The 21,951-nt window shown below is 48.0% G+C and overlaps 1 long non-coding RNA gene across 10 annotated transcripts in view; it reads right to left on the bottom strand.

The window, feature by feature from the left end:
• LOC123281383 (uncharacterized) overlaps positions 1-20,739 on the bottom strand; it is a 34,518-nt gene extending 13,779 nt beyond the window's left edge. Inside the window, exons 1-6 of one of the 10 annotated variants that reach the window (XR_011496883.1) lie at positions 19,621-20,472; positions 17,936-18,630; positions 11,424-17,292; positions 10,978-11,145; positions 3,092-3,202; positions 1,572-1,930 (exon numbers count right to left, since the gene is read on the bottom strand). This is a non-coding gene — a long non-coding RNA (uncharacterized lncRNA). The other 9 variants (XR_011496884.1, XR_006520814.2, XR_006520819.2 and 6 more) reach the window with 9 other exon arrangements.
• Between the last annotated feature and the right edge of the window lie 1,212 nt (positions 20,740-21,951).

Below are 21,951 nucleotides of genomic sequence, written 5' to 3'. Positions count from 1 at the left end.
TTGTGAAGACATGAAATAAGTACTTGTGAAATGAACAAATAAAACAGAGGCATGTATTAATAAAGAGAAGAATTATATGTTTAAAATATATGTATAGAAAGTATACATAAAGGCAAATACCAATTGTACGTATAATCGTTACATGCACCCTCATACCACAACTTGCTTAAAAATTTCTTCCGAACAAGTCAAAAGTAAATGAGAGTGAGGTCAAGTGTGTTTGCCATGTTTTGTAAACTGGAGAAGTGTGGAGGAGTAATATCTAGTATCTGTCTGTGGCAGGCAAAATGACGCCCTGGAAATGCCCAGGCCCTAATCACTGGAATCTATGAATATGCTACATTTCACGTCAGAAGGGACCTTGCCCATGTAATTAAGATTATGAACCTTAAAATAGGGAGATTATTCTAGATTACCTGCTGGGCCCAAGTTAAGCACACGAGCCTTAAAAGCAGGTAAGTTTCTCTGGCTGGAGTCAGAGATGTGGTGGAAGAGAAGGCAGGAAGGATGCTGCTGAGGGGAGGGCAGAAAGATTCTGAGTGAGAAGAATATGATGTCCTATTGCTGGTTCTGAGACAGTCTGGACACCTGCAAGGACCAGAGAGAGGCCTCTAGGAGATAAAGACAACCCAGAGCTGGCAGTGAGTAAGGAAACTGGGACCTTTTTCCTACAAGCGCAAGGAACCGAATTCTGCCAGTGACCTAAATGAGCTAGGATGTGCCTCCAAGATTCTGCCTCCAGGTGGGAACGCAGCCCTGCCAGCATCTGGATTTGGTTCTTGTGAGACCTGGACCAGAGGAACCAGCCGAGCCACACTGTGCCCAGACTTCTGACCTGTGGAAACTGTGAGATCATAAATGTTGTTTAGGCTGCTAAGTAGTGATAATTCATTACGGCAAAGGAAAACTAAATAATGTCTAATAATAATCATAAGAATAACGTGTAATGGAATTCTTACTGTGTTAGAAGGTTTGCTAAGGATTTTATGAGCATTTCATTTTATTTTTATGATAATTTATGATATAGTGTACTTAACCCATTTTCAGAAGTTTATTTAACCCAACCCTCTCATCTTTGAGAGCTGCCTCTCCTCACCCACACATAGCAGTGGGCCTTTGGCAATGATGCTAATATTTTGTGATCCCATTGCACTGACCTAAAGTGGACCAATGGTGAACACTTGGCCTAAGACGGGTCAAACAGATGCTATTCCCTTGATTTGGAATTGTAATTGAGAGACGTTACTTTCTTGAACATCAAGCAAATAAAATCAGAAATTCTGGAGTGGTATTGACATGAAAAAGAAAGATAAAATAATGAGGATGTACAGAGGAAAACATAGTGGCCAGAGATTACTGAGGTGAAGGAGAGAGATTTAAAAGAAGTGGCTTCTTAGGTTTTAGGTGCTTTCCTGTTGTCTCTATTGCCTCTTGAGGCCCAGCTGTATCCCTGGGCCACCATCTCATTATGGAAAAATGTCTCCATTTAGCTTAGATGAGCTTGCGGAGAGTTTTCCCACTCCCAGCCAAGAGAATGTTAATTAAGGCAGGTAGTATTATTATACTTTCACCTAAAGAGATGCTGTATTCATTAGGGTGGGCTAAGCTGATGTGGCACATAGGCTGGTGAAGTTCAAAGACAAAGCTCTCAGGCAAAATCAAAGAGATGGCCTCAGTCAGCGGGAGACTTCCCTGGTGATTCAAGGAACCAGGCTTCTTTCAGTCGTTGTTCCAAGGTCCCTGAGAGTCTTTGCTGTCATCTGAGTCCAGTCTGTATTAAAAGAGAATGGGGGAGCAATATCGGCTTCTTAAAGTCCTTAGCGCCAGAGTAGCATCCATAGCTTTTCTCTTCATGTTCCATTGGCAAGAGCTGGTCAGGTGGCCACAAATAACTGCAAGGAAGATTGGGAGATACAGTCCAGCCAGGAACCTAGGAGCAGGAAAAGCAGGTATGACGACCAGCCAGCAGCCTCTGCCAACTGATGCTCAGTGACTTGTTCAATATCATGCAGCTGATTTTGGCAGAGGTGGGGATCAAAACACAGAGGACTCAGGAAATCTGGATCTGAACCATTTTTCTCCACTACATTTTTGTTTTACCTGATGGCTTCCATCTTTTAACTAGTTGATTTAAAATTCCACTAAACCTGTTAGCGAGCCAGCTCATACATTCTGTCCTTGTTGATTTACTTTTAATTTAGATAGTATCAGAGAAAGGAAACTCAGTACTCAGTCTACTTGGAAAGGGTCAGTGACAAATTACACAAGAACAGCTGAGGCCTCAATTAGGCTCCTCACTGCAAACACTTCACTCAGAAAAAGGACAACCTGCTACACTATTTAAGAGAAATAGCAGCCACAAAATTGAAACCCTGTAAACTCTTTCAGATGAGTACTTCTGATAGTTTAATAATACAAAGTCACTTGTTTTTACTGTTAGTATGAAACAATTAAGTGGTAGTAGGTAATCAACTTAATTTGAAGTTAATTGGCCTAAAATACAAAAAGACTCTGAACATACTCTAGCGTTCTTGAATTTGTCCTGCTATTTTTCAGGATTCTTTGGTGATGTGTTGGTGAGATAACCAGGATCACAGTCTGGCACTAAACCTGTAGGGAAGGGGTTCGGTTGAGCATAGAGCGACAACTGGCACGGCGATAGGGATGGTCTCCTTGAACGTGAAGCTCACTTACACACACATATTCTCTTGGGGGTGGGGAGGGGTGGGTTCCACAATCTACAAGCTATCCACATTTATAGTTTAGGCACAATAATTGGCAGAGGTTCCAAGAGGAAGAAATGGAGCAGGAAGAAAAGAATCCTGGGTAATGTAGATAATCTGCTCACGCCAGGCGATAGTGCACATCTCTTCCGACTCTGCACCAATAATGGTACACTCGTAGCTTGAAACTGGCCATGTAGGAATGTTTACAGAAATTGGCATATACTACAAACCATGCTGTTCCCCTCTCCGCCCCAACAGAGCTGACTGTTAAACATCTACATGCTCTATTAGTCAGAGTTCTCCAGAGAAACAGAACCAATATGATATATAGGTATAAAGAAACATATTATGAAACATTGACTCACATGGTTACAGAGGCTGAGAATTCCCATAATCTGCAAGATGGAGGCCTGGGAGAGGCTGTGGCATAATTCTATTCTAAACTCAAAGGCCCAAGAACCAGGACCACCAATGTCCTAGAAAAGGAGAAGACGACACCCCAGCTCAGGCAGAGAGCAATCCACCCTTCTTCTGCCTTGTTCTTCTAGTCAGGCCCTCCACGGACTGACAATGCCCATCCACATCGGTGAGGGGCATCCTCTTGACTCAGTCAGCTGATTCAAATGCTAATCTCTTCTGGAAACACCCTCACAGACACACCTAGAAATAATGTTTCACCATCTCTCTGGGCATCCCTTAGCCCAGTCACACTGACACATAAAATTAACCATCACACTTGCACATCACTGTGGTACCTGCAGTTCAGGTGGACTGACATGATCGTCTGAGAAGGTATTTTCCCAGGTGACACTGTCACTGCCCGGCCCAGGGTCCTGAGGCTGACTTGCTGACAGTAGAGCAGGGCCTGACAAAAGCACATCAGTCTCAGGTAGTGGGCTACGAGCATGAGAAATGCCAGTCAGTACAGGAGACACTCTTATCTAACAACTGGGGAAGCAGGACTGTAGAACCCCATTGTCAATGGAGCCCCACAGTGTGGGAGGCAGAACGGAGGGTAGTTCATATGGGCAGACTCTACAGGGGTCTCAGAGCATGTGCTAGTCCATTCTCCCAGGGGAATGATTAGGTACTAAATTCTACCTTATGTGCTGTTTAGAAAATGTGGAAGAAAGTAAATCCACCGGCATGGTGCACGAGCAGGAAGCCTTGTCCTAACCGCAGAGTTGGCTGGGAAATCTTCTAGGAGCTGAGTCAGCATTATCCCCATTAATTTGGGGGCCCTTCCATGATACACAGACATAACCTTGCCATGAGTCAGAGAAAAGTAGTCAGCCCTGTGTCTTTTGGTCTGTCTCTCCATCTTCTTCATCGGTGATTTCAGATGTGCCCACCTTTCAATGTGGCGAGTCCTGAGTTACTTCACAGGCATAAAAGGACCTCTAGGCCAGAATTAAATATTTCTCTCCTGCTTCTTTAGCACCAGGCTGGTAGAGGCATACTGAATAGGGGTAAAGATCAACTTGAGTCTCATACTTTTGGTGATAGGAATAACGACCAGCTGTGAATAGGATCTATGGGCTGTGGAAAACTTTCATAAAAACCTTGTTAGACGTGGGTACTTAGGAAGTCTGCACCAAAGGGAGTGGTTTCTCTGCAATTAATGATCTACTTTGTGTGCTGGCCCGTTGACAGAAAGTCTGTTGGGAACTAGTCTGGGGTCCAATAAAAGTGATCGGTTTTTTCTTCCTGATGCAGCCTCTAAGAAAGGAGACAAGTGGCAGGTGACCTGGAGGAGTCGGAAAATATTTACAGTCAGCCTGACGAGTGCATCTCAACATCAGGATACTTACGTCCCCTTTTTCTGGAAGAAGCCATAATCAAAATCCTACCCCAGCATCATGTCAGGGACCTTTGCACTGTGACCCAGGTGCCTTACTGAGTTGTTGCTAGAGACAGAAGTGTCAGAGGCAGACAGCTCTGTGCTTGAGCTCTCCAGGCCAAACCAAAGCAAACCAAAGAGGACAAGCCAGGGACTGTGGCAGGATGTGTACATGCCTTCAAGGGGCATTCCAGTGAGCAGAGGGCTGGATGACAGTTTAGCCAATTTCTTAGTCACTTTCCAGAATGCTGGGGGGAAAAGTCTGTACAACCTGCAAATCTATGGAATCTGGAAATGAGTTCAAATCTTTTTTTGGATCAGTTTCAGTCTCAAGCTTTTCGAAGTAAATTGCTCAAAGTGTAATTAGAGTACAATTTCTCCCCCTCTTCCCACAACTTCTTTTAGTTGTTAAAGCTGAAGGCAAGCTGGGAGAGAGTAAGAAAACACTCCCTAGAAGGGGAATGATGCTGACCAAGGTCCAAACCTACCAGTGCCGGTGAGAACATCAAAACAGATGCAAGTTTCAACAGCAGTGGTACTTGCCTTTGAATGGCCCAGAGGAGACACTCAAGGTGTACCACCTTGATCAGTTATCATGGACCCAGGGAGTGAAGCAGCATGGTGACAGGGAGAAAACTGTGGTCTCAGAGGGCAGTATCAGTTCTTTGAAAAACATGGGCGACATTTCCGGATTTAGATTTGAGCTTTATCTTCCTTTATTTCTTTCTCTTCTCTTCTCTCCCTCTATCTCTCTCATTTTCTTTCAGCTAAGGTCTGGAACCTCTTCATATCTAGGCAATGGTATCATTTAATTGGAATTTCCTTAATAATAGCAGTGTTCAGCAGGTAGAGACTGCCACACTTATATGCCCAGACACGGAAAGAGCTCAGAGGTATAGACATTTCCGATTGCAATGAATTCCAACATTATTCTTCACGTGCTGGCTCAACACTGTCAGCAAAAGGAAGACACCCAACAACCAGGCACCCTTCCTTTGCACGTTCTGTGTACCAATGCAAGAGAGGCAGGACAGAGAAGCTGGCCACTATCTCCCATTTTCGCTCACATCTAGAGCACCTGGAGTATTCCCAATACCAAAGCCTAAAAATTGAGCTGGGAGCCACCTCAATATGCCCAGAGTGGAAGGAAAACCTATGGAAGAAACCCCAAACCAGAAGAGATGGCTTCTCTTTCCACAAGGAATACAGGACAGAGTTGAATGAACTTTGGACATTTTGGGAGAACTCTAGGGTCACTCTATTGTCTGAAACCAAGAAGTTGAAGCAGCCCATTGAAAATTTGCAAGTTAGCAGTGGAATCTCCACATCCTGTATCCTATGTGCATATATAATCCCTATTGATGGTGGTGCAGGAAAAAGAATCAGGCAAAACAGAGTTGCAGTAAAGTGAACGAACACATCACACCCTGAATTCAAGATGCCTTGGGCTCTTTGCTTGGGAACCAGGGGCCGATGCTGGCTGTGAGTGATTTTAGCAAATCCCCAATGGCTGGTGAGGACAAACAAGCAAACAAACAAAACCCAGACCACTCGTGTAATTTATTCATCTTTTCAATTTTAATTTGAAGACACGAATTCCCTTGAAGTGTTGTTATTTTATTTAAAAGCATGATGTTTTCCATAAGAGACTAAAAAAAGCACAGCAAAGCTGGTACAGGTGCTGGCTTCCTCATGGTGTGCAGGTCTAAGATGTCTCTGGATAAGTACTGATTATTCCCCACTTCTATGAAATATAGGATCAATGGTGTCTAAGCACTTGTTGAGCACCAAGCCTGAAAAATATACACCATCCCTGATTGCACTTGACCTACTAATCACAGAAATTACAAACATTTTGGGGGGTTAGTGGCTACTAAGGCAGCTTTGAGGATCATAACTTGAACACTAAGGGATTCGATGACTTCCCCCACAACTGTGAAAAGAAGACCCTGACTTCATGACCTGCAGATCTTTTTGAAACCTGGGAACGGACAGAAGATGTTGACAGGCATTTCAAGTACTGGAAAATTGTCCTTTGAATGCTTTGGTTTTAGCTTCCCTGGATCTTGCAGGCTCGCTATTACTATAGACGGCAGCTTTGAGAATGTAGAGAAGTTGATCTCCATCAAGATAAGGCTGGGAAATGGATTCCATTCGATTTTGCCAATTATGATCAGTCTGAGATTGAGACTCAGTTCTTTACTTGAAAATTAGAATTCCTGGCCCTAATGTGAGCAATTATAGACAGATTTTAGAATTTTATGAGTTGGGCTGCCTTTTCAGAAATGAACTTATTAACTTAATTCACTTGTATATAAAATTTGTGTCATTTTCGATGCTAAGGTTCAGTGATGAGTGGCCATAAAAGCAACTTTAATTTCAGGCCATGTCTTAGCCAACAAGATTCATAGGCCATTTTATCTGCCCCATTACTTAGAAAGGGGAGTAAGGTTCCATGTATATTCATAACAAAGCAGCATACTCACACTCTTATTCTCGGCAAAGAGAAAAAGTGGTACTCATGATGGAAGAGACAAGACCAGAAGCAGTCCCCAATAGATACCAATCAAACAGGGAGTAGAAAGATGGACCTTGCATTTCTAGGACCAGGGAGACAGCAGATGCTGCCTCAGCACTGAGCTGTCAGTGAGGGAAGACTACCAACCGCCCATGGCTACAGTGTCTGCTTTGTCATCTTCTTCCATTCCTGACTGACATGTAATCTGTGGACCACATCTATGCAATGATGTGGACAAGGTAAGCTCAGGGACACAGTATGTTTTGGTGAGATTGCACAGCCTCAACATGACCTGACAAAGCTGACTGAACAGAATCAGGCGGAGGCAGGTGCTCTATGAGTTAACATGGCAGCACAGATGCAGCTCCTGGTACATCCTCTTAACTTATCACAAGCAATTGTTTTCAAACAAGTGAGCAACTCAATTACAAAATACTCTCCAAAGGTTCAGTTTTATATCCCATTTCTAGTATCAATTTTCTTAGCCTAGATCCTCTAGAAAACAGTCTCAAGTAAGGAGGAAAGTACTGATAGGTATTTGGGAAGTGCAAGTCTATTTAACCCAAACCTCTTGTCTTTGAGAACCACCCCTCCTCACTCACACATAGGACTGGGCCTTTGGCAATGAAGTATTCTCTGATCCCATTGCTCTGGCCTAAAGGGGACCAATGTTCACAGAGGAAATAACCCACGTGTCATCAGTAGGGAAGCTGTGGGGCATTCACACAGCAGAACACTCCTCAGTTGTGCTCAGGAGCAGATGCTGACACACGTCACAGGTGAATCTCATAGCTGTGATGCTGAGGGAGGCGATCTGACAGAAGCTAACACATGAATAAAACAGAGGAAGGAGGCCCTCTTTTCTCTTTTTTTCTTCTTTTAACATAACGGAGGGCTTGAATTGGGCTCTTCATTGGCAATATCATGTCATGAAAGACTAACAGCTTGAGATTCAGGAGACCCAGGTTCTGGCTGAGCTCTGTTCCCGAGAGCTCCCATATGACCACGGGCAATCTCTGCCTCAGCGTCCTAAGTTGGTCCCTCTGGTCCATCACTCCTCTGGAATATACTAAGTCCACATCTGTTCATCACTGGGAGTCTCTAATTTTGAGCTATAACTGACGGCAGTGTACCTACGGTGTCCTGGTGCCTCGTGTTTTCTCCTGTTGGCTTTCAAGATGTTATGGCACATGTGGAGTTAGGAATCCTATTGTAGTACCAATGACGACTTGTGAACCATTCTCCTGGTGAACATCTTTCCTCTGCCGCCCCATGGCCTAGAACCTCCTGCTGTGAACCAGATGGTCAATCATGGAGAAGTTTACTTCCTGCAGAGGAGCCCAGTTCCATGCTAAAGAGCTCTTCTCTCCCCCTATCGCCCCAGACAGGACCTTATAAACCTTCCCAGCCAACTCTTGCTGAGGAGCACAGCCATGGTGAACGTCACCACACTGGCCCTGAAGAGATGGAGCGTCCTGGCTGAGAAGTTAGAGGGAGGGGAAGTCCCGGGTGCTGCCTTCAGGGCTCCGAGGTCTGAACCCATCTTTCCAGAATGGTCCTTTTCTACGAGGTGGGCAGGTTCTGGGCTAACAGAGTGCTGTTTCAGATACACTTTGACCTGATCCATTTCCAAACACTCTGCTGATCATTGCTTCTATTTAAAAATGTGCGGCTATCAACCAACGCATAAACAGGTTCACAGAAGGTAACTCTTGTAATTCGGGGTAGACCACCTGGCACAATATTTTTAAATGGCTGTAGTGCATGGAATTTTAAAACAAGTCATGTGCCCTACCTTAGGCAAGATTCATTGATGAATGCAAAAGCTGTGGGTGAAATTTAAAGGAGAAACTGTATATTTGCAGAATCTCAAAGTATCTGCCTCCAAATATTTAATAAAACTTTTTTCTCTTAATTTCTTTAAAAGACCTATGACTATTTAAATCAAAAATTTAACACTGTACCGTGGGATTAAAATATGGGTGGATGTGAAATTTATGCTGACAAGAGCATAAAGGGTAGAAGGTCATCAATGAACCTCTTCTTTTTATTTTAACATTGATGAAACTAGTACACTATTAACTCTAAGTAGATTGTGATATGTTAAAGATGCACATCGCAATTCCTGGAGCAACCACTAAAGCTATGCAAAGGGGTGTCACTTAAATGCTAATAAAAGAATTTAATAGAACACAAAAAAGTATTTGTACAAGAATGTACATAGAGGAAATAACCCATGTGTCCATCAATAGGAAAGTTGTGGGGATTCACACAGCAGAACAGTCCTCAGTGACACCAAGGAGCAAACGCTCACACACACACAGTGGGTGAGTCTCATAAATGTGATGCTGAGGGAGGCAAGCTGGACATGAAATAATCCACATTGTATGATTTCAGCCTAAAGGAACCTATGGTGAAAAAAGTCAGAACAGTGGCTGCCTCTGGAGGAGGAAAAAATTGCTTGGGAAGGAACATGTGGCAGGAGACCAGTAAGAGAGGAAGGCAGCTGGACCCTGTTGTAGAAATGGAGACAGCAAGAAGCTGCAATCAGGATGCACGTTGCAGGCAGAGCCACCAGGACGTGTTGTGAGACTGTGTGTGGGGTGAGAAGGGAAGAGTCATGGATGACTCCTGGGTGCTCCCCTCAGGGAAGAGGACCCAGGCTTGGGGATGACCAGCAGATGGCATTCAAAGCTGGGAGACTGGCTGGGATCTGTGTGAAAAGAGAGGGCATACAGCAAAGAGAAGGGGGTGAGGATTACTAGAGATCTGGTGGGGGAGGAGCAGGGGGAGGAAGATGGAGTGAGGGGGTGGGGGCTAGGAAATCCAGAGGAAAGCGTTTCAAGAAGGAGGAAGTGCTCAGCTGTATCACCTGTGTCAAACGCAGCTGAAAGAGTGAGATAAGAAGAAAAAGTTAATCTTGAATTTATCAAAATGGAAATCATTGGTGACGTGGATAAACGCCACTTCAGCAAAGTGCAGTGGAGAAAGCTGGAATGGAATCAGTTCAGGAGAGAACGTGAGGAGAGGCCGCTTGAACGGAGCAGAGAAGCAGATGGTAACTGGAGAGGAATCTGGGGTCAGAGGAATCTGTCTGTTTAAGGCACAACCTTAGGGCGTGTTTGTACGCGGATGTTGGCAAAGAGTCATCATAGACACAGGACTACAGAAGTCTGGGACGTACACTGAAGGGACTTCTCTGCTCAATTTTACTCAAAGTTACAACTGTGATCTTTAAAATAAATGGGACTTTTGCCATCTTTTTCATAATACAGGTCTACCCCACAGAACATGTCCCCAACTGATGTTTTCCTGGAAGAACACATTGTTAGTTTTTAACACCCAAACTGCATAGCAGCTACTTATTGCTCAATACCTTTCTCAGCTGATATTTATACAGATAAACTTTATATTGTGTCTTCAAAAACTACATTTTAAACTAAATGGTTTGTAAGAAAAGCTTCATGCTGCTTCCAAATACCATTGGGAGACCATCAATCATGCTAGTCACTTTACAAAGCTTTGGAGTGTCACAAAATGTACAATATCTGATGTTGCTGGTCTAGGAGAAGCCACTACTACCGCACAAACTGTACGTTAACAACCACATTAAACGGGAAGTGACCAAGAAGGCATATTTTAAGCATTTTTACATCCTAACACGATATTCGTAACTTCTATCTAGGTGCCATATTGTGATTCAGGAAATTGGGAGGGTTTTTCCAGGACTTGCAACGTCTTATCATTTTTGCTATTGAAAATAATGGGAAATAGGTTCTCCTTAGTATTTTCTCAGAGAAAGTCCGGCATTTAAGGCACAAATTACTGACAGCTATTAATGATGGATGACTTCCCAACCTTCTTGTTTTAGTTTTAAATGTTTAATTACTTACCTTGGAAGTTACTTAACTCCATTTCTTATAAATCTTGTAGTAAAATTGATGTTCCCGAAAGTTGTATCACAGATACTCTGCTATTCTGCATCCCCTCTGCAGAGAATTGAGGCTGCCAATTACTCATTTGAGAAGCAGGTAGTAACGTCGAACTTGGAATTAGAGAAACTAAATGGGAAAATGACATAAGAGAATTATCAGTGTAACCCCCAACAGCAACAAATTATTAAAAGTGGATCCAAAGGGATATTTAAAAGGGGATATTAAGAATGGTTCTAAAGGAGCCATATTATAGGGCAGAAATGCTGAAGTTGTGTATTACCTTCCTACACAAACTTCCCTAACATTTTGGGGGGACCACGGGAAACTTCTGGTCCTGTTGCCTGTGTTAAGCGTCAGGGACGGGGTGTGGTGTGGTCCCCAAAGCAGCTGCGGGGGTCACTCACCTGTACGCCTGAGTTTCCTGTCTATAACGCAGGAGTGGGGTCTGCCCACTGTGACGTTTCCTCCTTTTATAACATGGCTGGGGCAGTCCTTCCAAGAGGCCTGACCGAGGTGTGGACCGCTCAGCCCGGCGGGGTCCACGGGGCTCTGCAGCGAGCCTGACCACGGGGTCCAGAGGGAGGACGGTGGCAGCCAGAGGGATGGAGGGGATACAGGTAAAAGCGGCGCTGAAAAGCCAAGTTCGAGTTTCCCAGGTACTGGCATTTCCAGACTAGCCCGTGAATTCAGAGTTTGAAGCCCTGTTTGCGCTTGGGCAGTCTCAGACCCCGCCAAGCCGGTCGGCTCACCTCTGCCTGGGTGCCCCATTGCGTGTGTCCAAGGGGGCGGGGCGTGGAGAGTGGGCGTGGCGCGTCGGGGGGCGGGCCTGTGGGCGCGACGAGGGGCGTGACGGAGGGGCGGGCGTGGCGGAGGGGCGGGGAGGGGCGGGGAGGGGCGGGGAGGGGCGGGGCAGGCGCGCCGAACTCCAGGCAGGCAGGTTGTACCCGCGCCCACTCCCGCAAGCAGCAAGAGGCGCTGGGCACTCGCCGGTCTGCGAGAAGTCCAACTCCCGCCGCGACAAGTCGACCCAGCGGCATCCCGTGTAGACGCAGGGCCACGGTAACAGGGCGAGTGCAGCCGCTGTGGGACCACCGGGCCACGCTGGGTCTCGCCGGCTGGGCTTCGGAATATCCGCGCTCGGCAGGACGCGCTGGAACCGCGTCCCCTCGCTAGGCATACTGGGAGCTGGAGTCTCTTAACTGCTCCCAGCAGCAGGTTGCATGGTTGCAGGACTACAACTCCCAGGATGCGCGGAGCGCGGCTGCAAAACTACAACTCCCAGGATGCGGCGCGCGCCCACCCTGCCCAGCCCTTGCAGGGAGGGGCAGCCTGGCTGCGGACTGTGGTCCTGCGCCGCCTCCCGCGGAACGAGTCCGGGAGGGATGTGAGGGAACGACTAGACAAGGGAGCCGAGAGGGTGTGACGCTGCGCTGTGCGGCGGCGGAGCTGCTGCGTGCAGCTCGCTTTTGCAGGAATCGAGTCCGGACTCAGTCCCCTGCCCCGTCCTAGCAGCTCGCGTCCCTTTACCACCTGCGTGCCCGTGGATCTTTCCAGAGCATCGCCCTCGTCCAGGCCCAGGAAGCTACTTGCTCTTCTAACTGCTTATGGGCACTGGCTTGACATCCCAGGAACTGTCCGCTTTGCCCGCTGTCCTCTGCTTTCTCTATCCAAAGTGCCCCTTTTCCACGACTTTGGGGAGAAATTCGCCCTGGTGGCCCCAATGGAGAGCACGACTTAAGGAGTTTGCAGGATGGTAACCCTGGCTGTGGGTTCCTGAAAATGTCACCCCCACAAGACGCCTCTTTCACAGAGGGGAGGTTGAGACATTGTGAGGCTCATCATTGGTTTCCCCAGGACCTGCTGAGAGCAGAGGATAACCATGATTCCCAGGGAAGCGTCCAGGGGCCATTTCAGCAACCCATTCAAGTGCAGAGGCCTCAAAAAACTCAGCTTACTTTGATGAGCCTCGTCTCCGCTCGCGCCTGACTGGCCAATGTCTTTAGAGACGCACTGGTGACCCTGACCCCTCAGGAACAGACAGACTGTGTTCCAGCTTTGGGAGAGCCATGTGCAAGGTGCGGAGCCCCGGGGCATCATTGGAAACCTGTCAGGTTTACCGTCTTTGCTTTGGAGGAAAGCTCATCACAGACAGCAGTCAGCGATGTGACCTTGACTTACCTGGTCTGATCTGTTGGATTTTTCTGTCTGGAAATAGAGCTATCCAGGAGCAATTCCGCTTCCACGTATCGTCTTTATAATTGATGTTCCTAGATTCCTTATGCTCTAAGGGACAGTTCCTTTTCTTGCTGGGTGGTGCCAAGATAAACACATCTAGGGATATTCAGTTATACCATATGTCCTTAAAAATTAGTTATAATAGTGACAGGAACAGGACATAAACTATACTGCTCATTTGCAAAGGATAGAAGACAAGCAAGACCTTCCCATTAAAATGTTTCTGCTCATTCCCTTCCCTGTACTGCGCGTTTGAATGCAAACACAAAGGACTTGAATTGTCAAATTTTTCTTTTCCTGAGATTGATAAGTTAACTTAGGAGGTTTAAGTGTTTTGTTGAAACCCATGGAGGAATAGTTAAGCAGCCATCATGATTTATCTCATCCCAAAAAACCTGGGTGTTGATCTACATGACCTTGTTTGTATGACACATTCTAATAGGTTGCATTTCAGATTCCTGAGTGTGGTGTGCTATCAAATGGACTGAAAAACCTGGTCGTGGAAACTGGGCACTATTACTGTGTGAATAATTTCCCTCTTCATGAATTAATTATGTGCAAATTCATCAACACCTTTGTAAAGAAAGGAAGAAAAGCCGTGTGGTGTCTGTGAATGTGGTGAGATGAGGAAGTCTAGCTAGACCACATCACAGTCCTGGGTTCTTCTCTTGTGATACATAGGGCCCCAGGTGATAGTCTGTGCAGCTGTTGGGGGTGTGGCCGCAATGACCCTGTGCTCTCAGCAGTCCCCACAATGGTCGTCTCAGAGGGTTGGTCTCCTGGTGCAACCACAGCAGCTGTTCACAGAGCCGGGTGGTCGTAATTCTGTCTTCTGTGAGATTCTGTGGCCCTGACCCTCCCCTGCTGTCCTCATTCCCATTCCCATCTGCTGGGCCCATTGCTTTGCTCCGATCACCATGATTTCCTAGGAGCCACTTGTGTGTAACTGCGTTTTGCAGGGTCTTTAGGGATCTGCCCTTACTGTACGACAGGCACTTCCTGTAGCCCCTGGTTCATCACCTCCCATGGAGCCGTGAAGAACCCTAGGTACTCATACCTCCTCTCATTCTCATGCTGTTGGGGCCGCTTACGGAACTCGCGTCTCATCTTTGTCTCATCGACATTATTGTTTCCTTCGATTTTGAAGTGTGATGCGACCTTGTTAGTAACGTGGACACTGGCAGTCGCAGGCACTTCTGCGTATCTTACCCAACAGCTCTATGAAGTCAGCCTGTGGTCCCCATTTTACAGAGGAGAAAACTGAGGTTCAAATTACCACTCCTTTATTTTATATAAGATATATCCAGAAGGACAAGCTCTTCTAAGAGTAGAATTAGGAATAAATGAGATTTGGGGATACAAAATTTCATGCAAATGTGAACTCTCAGTTTCTGTGGGTTAGGAAACCGGGAGCTTAGTTGAGCTGGTGGCTCTGGCTCAGGGTCTCTCCTGAGGTCACAGTTGAGATGTCAGATGGGCCTGTAGTCATCTGAGGAAGTGACTGGGATGGAGGAACAGCTTCCAAGGAGGCTCCCTCCTGTGGCCGTTAGCTCAAGGCTTCAGTTCCTTGCCAAGTGGACCTCTCCTTAGGATGTGACAGCCGACTTCTCCCAGAACAAGTGATCCAAAGAGAAGCAATCAAGACAGAAACCTCAGGGCCTTTTATGACCCAGCCTCCAAAGCCACACCCACCACTGCCACTTTATTTGCTTGAAGCGAGCACTGAGTCTGGCCCCCACCCAAGGCAAGGGGAACAGGTTCCATCTCTTGGAGGGAGGAGTACTTGAAGGGAGTATTTGTGGACATATTTTAAATCCTCCAGATAATCTAACGTTCAGTAAGTACTTTAGACATCAACAGATTATCACGTTAACATATTTAGGGCTGAGGAATGTTTTCTCTGTGAGCTTGGAGCTTTTTACCCGCCTCTGAGCAATGACCACTGGGATCAGGTAGATAAAATTATGTCAAAGCATTATCACAATCTATTGTCTGTGTCCACATTCACTCTAATAATAGCCGTATTACCTGCCTCCCTCCCAAACCCACCCACAACCTACTCCAGTCCTTGCAGAAAACCCTTATCCTTTCCTCTCTCTTGAGCATAGGAAATGCCATATCCCACAGCAGGGCTACCTTCCAACCACAGCAGAATGTTTTTGATGTGGCCCCTGTCAAAAGGTGTGGAAAGCTCAAGGAAGCTCGTACTTACGATGAAGACGTTCACGTCTCTTTTCATCCACCCACTCCCTCCTCCTCAGCCCAGCCCTTGCTCACCACCAGCAGCGTCGGCTCACTCTCTGCACTGGCTGCAGACTGACCGCACCAAGGTGGGACCTCTATGTCTGCCCCTAGGAGGTAAGTAAGGTGTGGGCTGGCTGGGCTGGCCTGGCCTGGACTAGGGTGGGCATGTGAGGTCCCTAGGCTACAGAATGTCTTTCAAGAGGTGCTCGCATTCAGGTGCAAACCCTGTACTTGCATGACCCTGAGAGCGAGCGCTCCTTAAATGGAGTACCTAGGCCCTTGCTCACCTCACGCTGTTCCCAGCCCTGGAGCCAGTCCTGGGCACTGCCCTCTGTAGGTTATCCTGAATCCAATCAGACAGTCAGACTTGCAGACCTGACTAGCCCGACATGACTTCAGCTCCCCTAGAAGGATACACAGAAGACGGCGTGCCAGCACCCTCTCGGCAGTCCAAGGGCTGTTCTTCTGTCCTCCCATGTAACTGTCCCTGTGCAAGGAAATGAAACCTGAATGGATGGGTGCCGAAGCCACCCTGGGTTAGATGTTCCCTGTCCCATAGGGGAACCAAGCTCTTGTGACAGTTCTTTCAAGTTAACAGGGTCATCACATAACCCAAGGAAACCCAAAGCTATAGCTTCCTGCCAGGTATTGGTGTCCATTTATGGTCCTCCCAGAGAAGATGCAGGTCATCAACCAGGGGCCGTTTTCACCATGAGCAGCTTCCCAGGCAACACAGCTGACATTGCACCTTTATCAAGTCTCTAGGAGACCAGAGCCAGAAGCAGCTCAGCCCAAGGCCACGTCCATCCTGCTGAGGAGTAAGGAGACTCCATTTCTCCCCAGTCATGCTCTCTAGCACTGCCACCTGCTGGATCCCAGGTTACCCCTTCAGCCTCATTTCTCCTGCTTCCCTGAGAGCTGGTAATGCAAAGGCACATGGGTGGTGGGTGGGGGTCTCTGCTGTGCAGTGTCTGAGCCTCAGAAGCTCAGGTCCAAAAATTGGAGGGTTGGATCAGCTTTCTGAAAGCTGATGAGTCTCTGTTCAGAGCTGCTGTCCAGTCTTCCTAGGGACTGTGGGTGCTCTGAAAACATTTGTTTAATTAAGCAATTAATTAATTGATGAGCTCTTAGAATGTACCTGCCCCCAGGCTGGGTATTTTGTATCAATCATGTCTGAATCCCATCACATTCCAACAAAGTGGTTCCAGCATTTTTCACACTGCAAGATGGCAGAACTGAGTCATGGCAGCTTATGTGGATTATTCATCAAGTGACAGAGCTGAGGTTTGAACTGATAACGTCTGACTCTAAACATCCACTCTGGGCCTTTGTGGCTTGAAGATGCCGCTTCCCTTGTGAGCAGCTCATGCCTGGACCAGGAGAGCAGGTGAGCAGGCATCCACATACAAGTGGGCTGATGAAAGGATGTCCAACCAGAGATGCCCCTCTGTCCCGTCCCCATACACATGTCCTTCCTTCCCCAGGCTGGAAAGGACGGAGCAGCTACTGGAGTTGACACCATCTGCATCCACCATCCTGACCCTGTGGACCTCACGCTGGAGATGGAGTGGCTCTACTGAGAGCTGAGCCACCAGCCCCATGGTGTCGCTCGGCTTGCATAGGGACTGTCTCTGTGGTGAGCACGTGGTAGGGACAGGGGTCTCCTCCTGCACCCCAGATGGATTCTTCTCTTGGTGCTCTGAGCTCTGGCCACAGCATACATCCACGTCTGCTTCTAGAGTTCTCTCTCCTCACTCTTCTTTTCCTTGTGAGGTCCCTCTTCCCCACCGAGGCCTACGTCACAGAGAGAGAGAGATGGAAAGTCAGAGAAAGGTTATAGGAGGCACCGCCAACTGTCTGGAGGGACACAACCTCCTGATGGCATCTGTTCGTCTACCGTCGGTCCAGCCCCTCCCTCCCTTCCTTAACCCTTTCAAACCTCCCGCCTCGCTCTTACCTGCTCTCTGCAGTCACACCAGACCAGCCTTGACCTCCCTCCCCAGTGGTAAGTGTTCAAACCCTAGATGGCCCCATGACCCTACAATGCCTTGTGGGGGCAGCTGGTCCCTGCTCCTGAAGTCCAGGGCCTCGTGGAGGCAGGAAGCCACAGGGCCCTGGTTACCCACCCACCCCCACCTCCACCTTCTGTGACAGGCTGGGCATCAAGGCCCCCATCTCAGGCATCTCCAAGGTGATGAGGCTGCCCCGTTCTCATATGATGCTTCCCCTTCAGGTTCTGTGACTTCTACACCCTCCTTGAGAACCCCAGAGGCTCCAGTCTCCTCCACCTCTACAGAAAGAGCCTTCTCTCCGTGTCTCCTTCCGTCCCACCTCCACATCGCCAAGCTTAGTGATGAGAAGGACCAGAGAGCACGCACAGGCAGGTTGAGGCTGGGGGACAGAGTGGGAGGATGAACCTTTGCGGCCACGCCCTCACCGCAGAGCAGTCCAGCTCCACCCCTGGGTTTGGAGAGCTCCGTGACTCCAGGTTCTCAGTTCCAGACTGAAGCAGTGGCTTTTAGTCCTCCCCGTGCTTTCTGTTAAGGTTTTGTATCAGTTAATTTTAGTGCATAACAAACAACCTGCACGTTTACTGAATTAAAACACTGATCATTGATTACTGCTCACTAGTGTGCAGGTCAGCTGGGCAGCGCCTCTGGCTTGAACGGGGCTTCCTTATGTGTTTGCCAGCGCCTGCAGGTGAGCTGGATGACTGCTTCTGGAGGATGCCCGAGTGATGGAGCAGTCGCCTCAGTTCTCCTTCCTGTGACCTCTCAGCATCCAGCACACCAGCCTCGGCTCGTTCATGTGGTCACAGAGCTCCCAGAGGGCAAGCCCCAGCACACAGCACTTTTCCAGCCTCTGCTCACCATATCAGGTTTCTCTCATCCCTTTGACCAAGACAAGTCATGGCCAAGCCGGAGTCACGGGGTGGAGGTGGCAGGGGCTGCAACACCACGTTGGAGGCGTGGCTGCAGGGAGGTGAGGCATTTGTGGCTATTTTTACAGTCCTTCCCAGGTGACCCGCCAGGACCAACTCGTGACCATGTTGGCCTCAGGGGACCTGGAGGGGTCAGTCAGTGAGGCCAGATCCAGTGGTACATTCTGGAACAATTCCCAAAGCTTCACCTTCTGCTAGAAAGAATGGAAATAGTCAAGGGCAAACCCAGGACTAATTCCCAAGGGCTAAAGGGTTGGGCAGAGAAAGCAACAATAATAAAAACAGTGACAACAAAGCAATGACAGCAGCCTTCACTGATTGTCACATAATGAGGACCCTGCTTTACAGGTCTGACCTTCAGCCCCGGCAGGAACACACTGCTATTTCTCCATTTGGGAGAGGCACAGGCTGGTTCCTGGCAGCTCAGTGATTTTCTGAGGCCACACAGCCAGCAGAGGCACAGGTCTCAACTCTAAGCCATTCAAACTCTGGAGTCTGAGCTTCCGCCCTAACATAGCTGTGTGGCCTTGGGGAAGCGACTTAATCTCTCTGAAACTCATTTTCATCCTCTGTCAGTAGGGGGTAAGTAACAGGGCTGCCCTCCATGGGTGGAACACAGAGATCCTGGATGGAAAGTGCTTAGCACAGAGTGTAGCAAGGAGTAAGCACCTACAAACACCAGCTGTTGTTATTGCTGCTATTTTTGTTGTCATTATTATTATCAGTACTATTAATAGAATAATAAAATAAAATTTCCCATTCTGGGAGGAGACATTCTGAGCTCCCGCACTAGATATGAATACACTGGGCAACAGGGATGTGCATCCAGACTCTCCCCATGGCCCTTAAGTCTAGCCCAGGCAGGGACTCGGGATGTGACTGCTCTCCCACCCTCACGGCAGTCTCTGGCCCTGCGCTGTCCGCTCACCCTTAACTTCACCATCACAACCTGCGCTGCGTGGAGGACATGCAGCCACGGGGCTCGGAGGAGTTCAACAAAATAGAGAAGGTTTTGCAGCTCCTGGTGAGAGCCCGGCCCACCTCATTACTGCCCCTCCCACTGACGCCCTCCCCGACCCCCTCTGCCATGGTCAACTCCCCTCTCCCTGCCTCCCAACTGATGCCCGCCCTGCCCACCTCATCCCAACCCTGCCCCCATCCTGCTCAGTCCTCCTACTCACCTCCTTCAACAGCTCAGGCCCTTGTCAAGAACGCCAGTGTCAGCCCATCTGCACCAGCTGCAGGCTGACCTCGCTCAGATGGGACCTCCAGAGAAGATGGCCCAGCGAGACCTAGTGGAGATTCTTACCCACAGTCCCCCAGGGCCGAGTCCTCCCCTTGGCCTCAGCCCTTTCCTGCAGCCCATCTAGGACAGCCACTGGCCCCCAGGCTCTGCTCTGGACTTTCCCATCCTCCTGAGCCTCTAATCTCCCACACAGTATTTACTAGGAACAAAATGACAAAATGTAGCAACTGAAAACTATGCAGCAGATTCATCCATCAAGGATGCAGCCCCATTCTTCACAAAGGCTGGACCCGCAGCCTGTAGTGCCTCCATCCCCACACCGCATGTGACCATTTCTGAAGGCTGACATGCAGCAAGCACTCAGGCTGTGTCAGACATTGGGGTGCTTGATACATGATCACAGGTGACGTTCTGGGCTAGGTAAGTCTAGCTGTGGGTGGCTGTCCTCTGCACCCTAGAATATTGATCAGCATTTTGGCCTGTATCTGCTAGATGTATTTAGTACCCCAACTCCCAAAGTTGTGACATCGTCGCCATTAATATCCTCATTTTCCCATGAAACGTCAAGGCACAGAGATGTTAAGGGACTTTCCCAGAGCCGACAGCTGCCCCATGGTGGAGCCGGGATGCAGCCCAATCTCCACTTCAGTGTTGCACCAGTTGGTGCTGGATTTTCAGCGAACGTTTATTGAAACCGACCACCTTCCAGGCTAAGTCACATTCTGTATTAGTTTTCTGGGGCTGTCGTAACAAAACGTCACAGACTGGGAGCTCAAACAACAGAAACTTATTCTTACTGTCTGGAGGCTGGAGTCCAAGGTCAAGGGGCAGGCAGGTGAGTTTCCTCTGAGGCCCCTCTCCTGGGCTCACAGATGCCGCCCCGCTGCTGTCTCTTCACGTGGTCGTCCCTCTGCACATGCATTCCTGGTGCCTCTCTGTGTGTCCTTGTCTCCTCTTCTCAGAAGGACATCAGTCAGAGTGGACTGGTGCCTGCCCCATGGGCTCAGGGTAACTTGATCACCTCTTTAAAGGCCCCTTCTCCAAATATGGTCACATTCTGAGGTCCTGGGAATGAGGACCTCAACACATGACTTTTGGGGGAAGACACGTTCATCCCAAAACACATCCACTCTCTCCTTTAATTGTTAGTACAACCATCTAACTTAGCTTCATTTTACAGATGAGGAAACTCAGGCTCAGAGAGGCTACCAAGCCACACAGCCAATAAATAATAGAACCCAGAGTTCCTCTTACTCCAAAACTCCTGGTCCCCTTCTCCACCTTGTTTGTCATCAGTTGATTTATTCCAAAAGACATGCTTGATTTTTGGTTTGCTTAGTATGTTCAAGCTCACGGGCCAAACTCCCTTTGCGTCCCCAGCAAACTTGGTGATGAGAGCCTTGTAGGTTTTCAAGAATTAATTGCCCTTGCATTAGGGGTCTGTTTTCTCAACCCCCTCAGACTGTCCTTGGTCCAACATCACTGGTCCTTTACACCAAAGCATCTTTCCTCACTCTTTCAAACCACGGCAGGGTCCTGGGCTCCTGGGATGGGCAAAAATTCATGAGAATAATAACTTTATCTTTTCATGCATTTCCTTTTTAACTGCTCTTTGAATAGCTCTTGTGTTTATACAACAGAACTGCAATGTCATGCATACTTAGTTTCAGTTTGTGAAACTGAATTGTACGTTTATAATTATCAGGAGAAAATTATATTTAAATATTGTTAATTCAAGAGCTCTTCGTTGTAAGGAGCTGTCCTGTGCATTGTAGGCTGTTTAGCAGCATCCCTGGCCTCGATCCACCAGATGTCAGTAGCAACCCCCCAGAGGCAACAACCAAAAGTGTTGCCAGATATCACTGAACATCACAGGGGTGAGGGGTGGTGTTAGAGAAAAATAGCATCTGGTTGAGAACCACAGGCTTAGACTAATCATTTGGTGGGACCTAGATGGTGGGAATTCACCCACCATGACTACCAGAGACCCTGAGCAAGGGTCAGTGCAGCGTGCATCCGCATCTCCCGGATTCCTGCCTCAGGATGCCTCCCCGCTGGACACCCTGCTTCCCTTCAAGGCTCTTTCACAGGAGGCGTGAGGCCCACGGCTGTTTCTGCTCTCAGACTGGCAGAGGAGTAATCCGGAGTCGAGAATGGCAGGAAGTACCTGTGACACGAAACAGCTTCAGCCGTGCCAAGAGGAGAGCGGTGGGGACAGGGAGCCCATCGAGTGATTACGATAGAGCCTTTCATTTCATTTTCAGGT

This window comes from Equus asinus, chromosome 2 (genome assembly GCF_041296235.1).
Source record: "Equus asinus isolate D_3611 breed Donkey chromosome 2, EquAss-T2T_v2, whole genome shotgun sequence".
Lineage (NCBI taxonomy): Eukaryota > Metazoa > Chordata > Mammalia > Perissodactyla > Equidae > Equus > Equus asinus.
The sequence above is the reverse complement of the archived record's forward strand: the minus strand, read 5'-3'. Positions and strand labels throughout refer to the sequence as shown.